This window comes from Ascaphus truei, chromosome 4 (assembly GCF_040206685.1).
Source record: "Ascaphus truei isolate aAscTru1 chromosome 4, aAscTru1.hap1, whole genome shotgun sequence".
Classification (NCBI taxonomy): Eukaryota; Metazoa; Chordata; class Amphibia; order Anura; family Ascaphidae; genus Ascaphus; species Ascaphus truei.
Genome location: NC_134486.1, coordinates 127726769 through 127735340, shown reverse-complemented (window position 1 = coordinate 127735340; position 8572 = coordinate 127726769). Strand labels below are relative to the sequence as shown.

The 8572-nt window shown below is 38.1% G+C and overlaps 1 long non-coding RNA gene across 1 annotated transcript in view; it reads right to left on the bottom strand.

The window, feature by feature from the left end:
* Nucleotides 1-920: 920 nt before the first annotated feature.
* LOC142491995 (uncharacterized) overlaps nucleotides 921-8572 on the bottom strand; it is a 44064-nt gene continuing 36412 nt past the window's right edge. Inside the window, exon 3 of the long non-coding RNA XR_012800644.1 lies at nucleotides 921-1109. This is a non-coding gene — a long non-coding RNA (uncharacterized LOC142491995). The remainder of the gene's footprint in view (nucleotides 1110-8572) is intronic.

Genomic DNA, 8572 nt, shown 5'->3' with positions numbered 1-8572 from the left:
CAGGCTTACAGGTCTGTAATTCCCAGATTGTGATCTAGCTCCCTTTTTAAATATAATGTAGATACCACACCTGCTTTATGCCAATTTTGTGGTACTGAGCCTGTGGAAATAGAGTCCTTGAATATTAAATATAACGGTTTGGCTATTAGTGAACTTAGCTCCTTAAGGTCACTTGGGTGCATGCCACCTGTGACAAATGTTTTATTTTACTTTAATTTGATCAAGCCGCCTATGTACTTCTTCCTCAGTTAACCAATTGTTTGTGAATATAGAGTTTGTGGCTTCCTCTTGTTGTAATATTTTTGCAATTTACACCTGCTTTGTAAATACATGTAACCCTCCTTATCCAGCTCTAAAGGAGGTTACATCAGATTGCTGATATACATTGGCACTGGTCAGTATCTCCGACCTTTGAATATGAAAAAGATGGGCGCCAAGATTTTTTAAAAACAAAAACGTGCTTTATTTGACAGCCATCAATAAGGCTTCACAGACATTGACATACTAGTTATTTGATACAAACTCGTGGCAAACACTATCACTCTAGATTTCATCCCCTGGGTAGCACTCACTCCTACACTGGGAGGTACTTAACCTTGTTACCTATAGTGAGGATAAATTGTCTGTCTCTTGCATGAGGTTAATAATGGTCCACTATTTGTCGAGTAGGCCATTAAGGCATACATGTTGGGTTCCTGTGTTAGCAACCAATATTATGAAACACTTGCTGCAGGGTAAGCTGTATTGGATGCAACTATTTAGAGCTTTGGGAGAACAGAATTGTCTATGCGTAATTGATTGTTATAACCTGGTTGGTCATTTAAAATGGTCATGGTCATATCCGGTTCCTTGTCGCCCCATGATAAAAAAAAGTTTACACCCACACCATTCTTGTGTACTCTACGGTTTTAATGATATTTCAATAAATTCTTAATTTTTTACTTTTTGTAACTTGGTTCCCTTCTCAAGTGATGTCTTCATCATCCTAACTGCTGATTCAGTCTGGCATTATTGCTTTTCCGAATACACTGCAGCTGTTGATTCCTTGCAAAGACTGTTAGACAGTGTTTCCACTATTTACCGTTTTCCAGGACATTTCACCACACACCCTGATCAAATTGAAAAAAAAAATAGAAAAACAGTGAATTCCATTAAATTTGTCTGCTGTTAAATCTGTGCATGCTTGCATCAACATCAGTCTCCTGTCTTTCTGGTGTCGTCATGCTGCAATGCACAAGTGCGAATGCACATACAACTGTAGGCACCTGTACGTCATCCTCATGGAGGAACTGTAAGTAATTGCATGTTCAGAGGAGTCTATGAATAAGAACCCCCGTCCCCCTGCCCTGGGCAGAGCCCCAGCCCCACACAGTGTTGCCCGCCATATGCTCCAGACACAATCCCCATCTGTTCCCATCCCCATCTCATGGTTTGCAGTCCCCATCTCCATTGGCATGTCCTATCTTGGAAAATAGATCCCCTTCTTGATACAAAAAAGCAAGGAATGGTGCCTTGAATATGTGTCTCAGTCACTGTGTATGTCTGTGTGTGTCTCTGTCATTATGTCTTTGTGTATTTCTGTCTCATTGTGTGTCTCTGTCACAGCATGTCTGTTTGTGTCTCTGTCACTGTGTGTGTATGACAATATATATTTTAAAAATCCATATTACTTTGTCCCAGATAATCATGCACCCAGCGAGCTTTACATGAGACTAAGGGGCCCAAACTGGTACACCCCACTGTTATCAGCTGAAAACTCCCATTGACTCAAAAGGATCGCATTGTGGTTGGCCACTTCAGGGCTTATTGAATAAGCCCCTAAGGGGGATTCATCAAAATTCTGTTAAAGTTGTTGTTACTTGTACTTAAAGACTCTTTGATAAAGTGCTGTTGTAGCGCGAAATGCGTTAGAGGGACTTTTGTCCTCCGTTTTTGTACTACAGTATGTGTTAAACAATTGTGTTCATCTTTCCTGCTCTCCAGCACTTCATTTTTAGCAGCTGTCCACCGCCACTGACTCTTTCTATATTCGTGTTTACAGTACTTGTTCTTATACCCCCTTTTAACTACATTTTCGGTCAGTAATCTTTCCCAGGAAATATTACCTTTTGGATTTTACAGAAAATGTAGATTTTAAACTAGTAAATTCAAAATGTGAAACTGGAAACACTGCTCGTAGACTCTGAAAGGAGGGCATATAATGACACTCCACTATTGACGCTTGATGAGTTATGGCATCCTAATGTGGACACTGCACTAAGGAAACTAAGTTACTTTGTTGTTATGCTGCAGCCTGTCTTTCTGAAGTCAGTAATGACTGGAGGTGATTAGATGTAGTCAAGGAGAAGCCCAGTGTTAGCCAAACATACTGGATATTGAAGCAAGTAGGATTTGCCCAATCCTTCATAAAGTACCTATCTATCTCTGTATGTCTAGGTATCTATGCTTGTCATTGTTATGTACTGCAGGAGATTTCTGTGGGTGGTCCTGATAGTGCACAGTTGTTCACCCTGTGAGGTACAGGATCCCACAGCAGCACAGCATGTGACATCCAACAACATTCCAAGCAATTGTAGTAAATTACTTAGTGGTGTGATAATTCCGCATCTCCCCAGGGAATAGGCACACAGAAGGGCACAACCACTGAAGCACCAATGTACAGTCATTGACTACTACCCAACCCTGCACTTGTCAAAAATAGCTTGATTACCAACCCACCTGCTGTATGTACATCTTTACCATTTTCTATGTGAACAAAAGGTAGCTTCTTCAGCTGTAATAAATTATTTATTTTGATCATATATCCTATTCCTTTGATTCTATCCATTTTCTATATAAACCCTTTTTACACAGGGGATCCTTTATATTACCAGGTTACCCAATCATAGGCTGTTCTCATTGTCTTTCCAGCTTTTGTTTGGTTCACTTTAGAACTTGTAGGTTCTCCCTCAATATGGCTTTGAGACACAATTCTACTGATTTTGTTCCCAGATATTTAAGTCTACATAAAATCTGGTCTGGGGAGGTTTCCATATAAGCTATATTACGTGTAAATATTTGTCCGAAGTTCCATATTTAGCCAAAGACCATATTTACTGCTAACATTTTTACACAGTTTCTCCTATTTGTATTGGCTGTTTACAAAATGTCTAAAATATTGAACTTATATCTTAACCAGAGCAATTTACAACTATTTGTAGAAAAGTTTATTCTTTCATTAACTTTTGTAGGTTTTATTTCAAACTGTTAAGTGCACATAGATATTTTTCTGCAATTCAGACTGCATTGAATAGTAAGGTAATATTCCCTTATCTTGATCTTCTAACAAGTAATTACAGTTTGAACATGTGTTGTTTTTACAGCAGGTAAATGTATTAACAATTTGACAAATTGTATAAACACAAAATAAATACTGCTTTATTGATTGTGTGTGGTTGGCATGAAGTCAATTCCTTAGCTATCTTTCAAATTGTTTCTGTATTCTTAGTTAGCTACTGAACATTGTGCATAAAAGGAAATGGACTGTATGCAAACATATTGAAGTGTTAATCATAATAATGAATTTTTAAATATGATGATGCATATGGAAATGGAATAAAATGTCTGTACAAGATGACGTGCCAATGGGTTTCTCATTAAGCTTCTCATCACGTGATGACAACGTGCAAAGATTACATGATGATAAGAGCAGTGGATACATTTATGTAGAGATAAAGTCAAAAGTTGATGTGGAACACTGGACATACGAGGTAATTGGATTTTGGAACAAACTGCCAGAAAATTTGGAATACCTATTAACATTAATGAGTGAAAGATAAGGGGAGAGTACAATGCATTCTTTTGGAACTCATTTTGGACTGATAACAATGATTCTTAGCAACACAGTTTTGGCACATGTTTGTGACAGGCTGTCGGGCCCTATAATAGAACCATACGTTGGTATTATCTCTTCTTTGCATATTGAGTTTGTATAGTCCATTGTTCAATCTGTATAGTAATTTGCTATTTTGTAAAGGTCTATTGTATATAAAAGATGGAAGAATGGTATAACAGACACTGTGAGACCTTCTGGTTGTTTAACTTCTCCCATTCTGTTCTAAATCCACCAACAGGGATTATCTATGTATCTACTGTATTTGAAACTTCAAAGTATATTTAACCCCACCTCAGGAAGTAAGAGTGAAACAGATTGAGTAAGCATGTGTAGTGTATTGGCAAAAGGCAAGCTGAAACAAGCCCACAGATTCAGCATTGACTATGTAAAGTGCCTGATTACATACAGTACTGTATGCTGGTCTGTCTGAATTACTTACAGTATTTACTGAATTACCACTCCCAGATGTACATTCAGGGTCAAAAAGTGCTTTGATTGACTAGAGTGGTGCTTTCACTTGATTTTGAAAGAAAACTGCAGAAAAACTATAATATTGCACACAGCAAAAGGAAATAGGTCTCAATCATTGTTCAGGAATGACTTACAATTAGAGATGTGACACATTTTCGTAAACCTTTGGAACTTGTTTTTTTTTTTCATGAAGACTTGTTAAATGTCTATGGGGCCTATTTTATAAACTTCGATAACTATGTCATCAAGCTTTTTGAGCACTTCACTTTTTGCTTGCCCATTCATTGTCAGTGTGGCAATCCATGCCCATATTAAGCGCAAGAGATAATTGAACTTGAAGATTCTGTAGGAGCTCAGTATGAGAGAGAGAAATGGGCAAACTGTCCAGGAGCCAGCCTGCAAATTTCAATTTCATGAAAATATCACAGGGTAATATTTTGTTAAAAAGAGATGTAGATATTTACCTTTTTTTTTAATGTACTGTTCTTTTGCAAAAATGTTACATTTAGAAAATGAGCTCACATGATCAATATTGGGGCATTGCCATTATTTTTTTATTGCTAACACACATTTTGTTTAAGTTTTTTTTGGGAAAATCTGCAAATTTCAACAAGTTTGAAAACTTTTGCAGAAAGTTATCCCTCCACGTCACTTGGTACTTTCCAAGAAAAGACTTGTATTAAGAATTCTAAAAACATGTAAAGTGCAGGAAATATTATCAAGGAAACAAATGATGTCATTGCACTACTGCCCCCTGAAGCATTGAACAAATTATGTAATTAAATAACGGGGAATCCTGCCATCACAGCTTTTCTTCAAAATGGTTCTTTTTTGTCACAGATCCACTTTAAACTTCCAAAATATGCTATTTCTTCCTGTGGTAATCTTTTGTTATTAAGGCTGGATCACAACATTCGTGACTTAATATTTGCCTCTAGCACGAACCTTTACATAAGTAGGTAGCATACATACTACTGCAGAAATAATGACTTTTTAATTGATGTTCATGTTCTAAATGGCAATTAAATTACATTGTTTTTGGTTTCAGTTACAGTACAGCACACTAGTCACAATGGTATACCTCAACCATTTCTTAGCTAGAAAGATTTTTGACAGCTGCCATTGGGTACACTTTTGGATGATAAAATAATTGACTGACACTTCCCATTATAACATATATGTCATGTAAGTTATCCATAATTCCTTTCATTGACATTCCATAGATCACTCTATGATACTATTATTTAGTCAAAGGGCTAGATTCACTAAAGGTTGATTCATGAAAAATTAAGAGTTATTTTAGAGTGGTGCATGCAAATAAGTAATTACTGTAATGCACAAATTAATTGACATTTGCTATTCACCAAACTCAGATACCTGGCAATGTCAGACAACTGCCAAAACCAATCACACATTTTTAACACCTCGCACAATCGGGCATTAGGCCTATTTTGACTATGGCTACTTAGGCAAAATAAGACTAGCCAACATACAGATGTTGCAAGACTTACTGCCTCCATAACTGCGGACCAACAGGCTGAAATTTGTGGCCCATGTGTGTGGTTGGTCTGCGGCCCCCGAAAGCAGTACATTTTGCGACCCATAAGGATTAAAGCAGCGTTAATCATCCCGGGTATATATACGAGAACAGAAGTCCCTCTATAAGTACTCAACTTCTACTAGATTTAAATAATATATATAATAGTTTATTGAGAAGAAAACAAAATGATTAAAACCTAAATAAGCGCTTTGAGAACCTTAAATGCTCTACTAAGGTTAATACCTGAATAGATATTATGCCCTATAAAGTCAGGTATATAGCCATATAGGGGTTAATATAAGATAATAACCTCATATACATATAATCTCATAGTAGGTATACCTATATACTATGTGACGACAAGGCTTGGTATATTGTATCCCCTATAGATTATGGCATATAGTTGAACTGTAGGCACTGCACAGTAAATGTACACAATCTATTGATCAAAACAAATAAAGAGTATATATGACCTTAGCCAATCAAAAAAGGGCTAAGGATAAAAATATAAATATATATAGTGTTGACATAGAATACCTCAATATATCAAGCGTATAGTGTGTTCTATATATATATGTGCCATAGATTAGAGGGTCCCCACTTTGTCTGAGTGACCAGTATCTGATGTTATCAGGGTAGTAACTCTCTGAGCAGTGCTGCTGAACATTCTCTCTCTGTCCGGTTTCCCTGTAGTGAAAACGGGGAGGGGGGTGTAGACAGCCCCGTTGCTGAAAAACAAACAACAAACAGTGGAACTGAAAGCTACAGATGCAGCGGCCATTATACGAACATTTCGCAGGTTGTATTCCTTTGCATACCCGGTCATGGTGCGTGATTTCTTGAAATTTTCTCGCGTTAAGACGCGAGTTTATCAGTGTTTTGATCGAGTGCAGAAAATTGCATTTTAGCGTTGTGTGCAATACCGTCGAGAAACTCAAGTGGGCGATCGCGAGTTGTTGTCTTAAAAATCTAATTGCAATTCAACCTGTCTTTTATTGTCATACAGTATTTCAAGTGTGTGTAATTATAATTTGAAGATTAACGTTACGAGTTCATACTGTACATGGGAAAGAAGTCCTTTCTGAGGCCCCTTAGCCATACACAAATCCTCAAACTGTAGAAGATTAAAAATATGAACACACACAACAAAAAGTATTTTTAACTAAATTTTTTTTATTTGTACAGGATAATAACGTAAAAATGAATAATACAAAAATACAACGTCGCCTCTCCTTCCGAATGTAAAATGTGCGTTCCGCGTATGCGTGTATGTCAAATTGGAACCTTGTTGAAATACATATGCGTGTCATCACATTTCTGCTTATGCGTGCATGTCAAATTGGAACCTTGTTTAAATGCATGAGTGTCATCACATTTCTGCGCATGCGTGTCGTTATGTTCCTAATTAAATTACTGTACAGTAAGATACAGTGCATTTCCTCATGGAGTCGCTAGATATTGTAGCTGCTAGACAGTAGTACAGTACTGCTGTTAGTGTATCTAAATATTAAAAAACACTTAGTTTCTAGATTTATATAATATTTGGTACATACTGTGTTCTGTACAGTACAGTATATCAATGACACATTTTTATATATTTAAATGCCTTTAGAACTTTAGGTATACACTACCGACACACTTTATTGCTCATCGGCCAGATCCGCAAGCCGGGAGATTTCCCGGCTTGCTAGTGGCCGCCCCTCGGCGTGCCGTGCGTCACCGACGCGCGGTCACGCGTCATCGGGAGCCTGCGCCCCCTGCACGCGCGTCCAGGGCTCCCCGAGGGAGCCCTGGTGTCCCGCAATCGCGGGACGGCGGCAGGGGGTTCCGGGGGACCCGGCGGACCCGGCAGCGGTAGGGAGAGCACCCCGATCGGAGGGCGCTCTTCCGCTGCTTCGGCGCGCGCCCGTCACCCTCCGGCGCGCGCCAGGATACTGCTGCGGCCAAGAACGGGCAAATGCTCGAATAAACTTGGCCGCAGCAGTAGTACTACTGTAAGTGTCTAGACAGTAAAAACATAAACACACCAAAATGTATATTTAAAGAATGAAAATGTTTATTTGTACAGGATAATAAAGGAAAAAATAATAATACAAAAATACAACGTCGCCTCTTCTTCAAAATGTACAATCTTGTCTTTTTCTTCTTTGCAATGGCTGGTGCTTCTTGGACATCTGGGTCTGTAAAGAAAGAGAGAACATTCTATATTATCAATCACACTGTACATTATGGTTAAAATATGCCTACATCTTCTATCACATTTTCATCATGATCTACGCCAAGAGTCACTGATTAATTGTAATTGGCTACTCATACAGGACTTATTAAACCAGTGTGTATTATTGCTGTTACAGTATACTACGTGCCAGACTTTAAAGTTAGCATTGCCACAACAATGTTACATTCTATTGAGAAAATTGTTTCTGTGTATCCTCGGCAAAAGGGAGCTCTAATTAAATTGTATTCAACAAAATGATGTATGCTAACAATAAGCATTAGGTTTTTGGGGGTTTGGGGGAAGGGACTTGGCATTCATGGATTGGAGCACTGTGTCTTACCTGGCAGTATTGCTGGGAGTATTTCCTGCACCAAAGGGGGGGGGATTCCTGCATTTTGTCTTTGCCTAGCTCCAGACATGCACATGCAAAACAGAAATAGAAAACAATTATTATACCATGATGCCAGTA